The sequence below is a fragment of the Ptychodera flava genome, chromosome 1 (genome assembly GCF_041260155.1).
Source record: "Ptychodera flava strain L36383 chromosome 1, AS_Pfla_20210202, whole genome shotgun sequence".
Taxonomy (NCBI): Eukaryota; Metazoa; Hemichordata; class Enteropneusta; family Ptychoderidae; genus Ptychodera; species Ptychodera flava.
The window spans coordinates 24,164,054-24,166,747 of record NC_091928.1 but is presented as its reverse complement, the minus strand read 5'-3'; the positions used below and the strand labels follow the sequence as shown (position 1 = coordinate 24,166,747).

The following is a 2,694-nucleotide window of genomic DNA, read 5'->3' as shown; positions in this document are numbered from 1 at the left end:
GTAAAAACATAGGCGGCAGTGTTTATGTAATCTAAACAACTTTTCAAACAACTTTTGGCAATGTAAAGTATCTAATAATGAAATAGTGATGCCGATTAGTTTTTCAATTTCCTTTATGCTCCACTTATATGGTTTGAGATGACCCTATTGTTCTTGTGATTTTCTATTTGTTCGTTGACTTTGTTAAATTGTTTCTTTTCATTGTACCTTGAATGACGTCTTATTACAAATTCCAGCCATATTCTGCAATCGGAGATCAACACATCAGGAGAGAAGGTGAACATTGTGAATTGGGTAGGAATATAAAATTTGATTTTATTATGTCAAAAGATAGATTTATCTATTATAAATAAAACGTAATGGGAGCATTAAAATTGACCAATTAATTTGACTTATGGGCAACGGAAAACAAGATTTAGTAATAGTTACCAGAGAATTGCGGCCAAAAAGAGGATTAAACGAACCTTTGTTCCTATTCGGTTTACTTCAACTGGCATGATAAAATGCGTTTTATTTGTTTATTGTTTCATACGACTAGGTTGACAAAGTGCGGACGGGACCATATTCTTCATTTGTCAAGGACGCCACCATTGGACCAAATGCTGCCGAACTGTTGAAGTTCATGAAAACATGTTACTATGCCGACACTTCAATGCCAAAGCATAACACGTAAGTGGATCAACAATGATATCGTATCCCTCAAAACAAGATATCTACAGACTGGTAATTTGTTATTACCATATCCTTTATGTGTAAGGCATTTTGTAAGATATTTTATACTTTTTCTACTTGTGTATCATGTGATGTATTTTTGAATAATGGCAAAATCTTTTAGAAAATAAGTCATGTTATTGATGGTTATCCAGATACAATATGAGGCATGATTACACTTAAAAGTTTAAGACGTTTTCCTGGTTTGCTCGAGGTATTAACTGGAAATTAAAATCGGTCGACGTTTTCATTACGATCTCGATTTTACCATTGCTTCATCAGTGTACACTGTCCATTGACCTGTTGAATTGGTTTCTCAACCTTGCCTTAATGAAACTGTTTCAAAGTATTGCAATTGATACACAGTCATCATCTTTAACAGAACCAACGCTGCTGCCACAGAGACACCTGCTGTCTACTTTCTGGAAACGTTCCCGGATGTATTTCTGACTGTCTATGACGTCATCCACCAAAGTAGATACAGCACTCACTATAGGGAAAAAGTGCGTGACTAGAGCGAGAAACTGACGCTTTCTCGCAATCGGTGAGAATCTCTTCTTATTCTCACCGCTGTCGGTGAGAAAATTTTAATCTCCACTGGAAATTGGTGAGAAATGCACTCCTTGGCGAGAATCAAGTGTGACATCATTCTCACCGGTGAGAATGGAAATTCTCACTAAGTACAGCGAGAATTGAAATTCACTGGCGAGAATCATCAAGACTCGCCGGTCGGAGTCTTTATGATTCTTGCCAATGAACTGCGAGTCTTGATGATTCTCGCCAGTGAATTTCAATTCTCGCTGTACTTAGTGAGAATTTCCATTCTCACCGGTGAGAATTTATTCTCTCACTTGATTCTCGCCAAGGTGTGAATTTCTCACCAATCTCCAGTGGAGATTAAAATTTTCTCACCGACAGCGTTGAGAATAAGAAGAGATTCTCAGCGATTGCGAGAAAGTGTCAGTTTCTCGCTCTAGTCACGCACTTTTTCCCTATAGTGACTGGTACTAACTGGACCGAAGACGAGGCTCTTTTACGATTCTTTTCCCGCGATAAGTTTTAAAATGTGTAGCGTACATCCTTTGCAGGAAAAATGTAAGAAAATTCTGACCAAAAACATTTGCCAACACGCCAAGTGTGGTTTAATGTGATGTTATTGTTTTACCCCCGGTAGACCGTACACATATTCAGACAGCTTTCGCTCACTTGCTATATAAACTAGCTTCCTTTGCGAATTGTTCTAGTTCTGCCATCCTACAAGAGCGCCCTCTTCAAGTGAAGATAGTAAGATGTACTTATGAACGGAAAGGATAGTGTCTTGCAATAGCATTTCAAGTCTATAACTTACTTTGAATTCGTTAATATTGACACCAAAATATTATTGATATGAGAAGCTGAAATGTCACACGTGCCGATGATAAGTAATGGTTGGATATTTTCTTCAAAGCGCACTCGATGTAGTAGCTTTTAACTTAGCCTAGATGATGTGAATTCTCATTCCAGGACAAAACCTTGATATTGTTGTCTTGTGAGTTATTTCAATTTATATTTTATACCTTTTCTAAAAAAAGGCTGTACTTGGAATGACCTGTATTAGTCGATGTGTCTAGTCAGGGGGAGAATTCGTGATGAATATATGAAATTCTGTACTGATATTACGATAGCACAACCATCTTCATGAACATACTACCAATGACATTTGCTTCATGTAGCCAATGAAATGACGTTCAATTACTCGGACAATTTCGTGAACGGTACGTCGTCGTATACTTAGAATACAATACAATTTGAACTGTATTAGAAAGTTATAGTGGACGTTCTGTCTGACGTGTAAGCGATGGAAAAAGTCGCTATTTTTCAAGTTATTTCGTTTCATTGTTCGAAGTTGTTCTGCTCACTAAAACTGAAAAATGTCGAATTATTAATCCTCTGCTCACACTTACACGCAATTTTTAAATATGCTTATGACGTATAGACCACAAA

General features: G+C 37.0%; 1 long non-coding RNA gene across 1 annotated transcript; it reads left to right on the top strand.

Annotated features, from left to right (window-relative positions):
* The first annotated feature begins 216 nt into the window (after positions 1–216).
* Positions 217–1,199, top strand: LOC139134899 (uncharacterized). The gene is made up of 3 exons (XR_011552906.1): positions 217–294; positions 539–669; positions 1,094–1,199. It is a non-coding gene; the product is annotated as an uncharacterized lncRNA (long non-coding RNA).
* Positions 1,200–2,694: the final 1,495 nt, after the last annotated feature.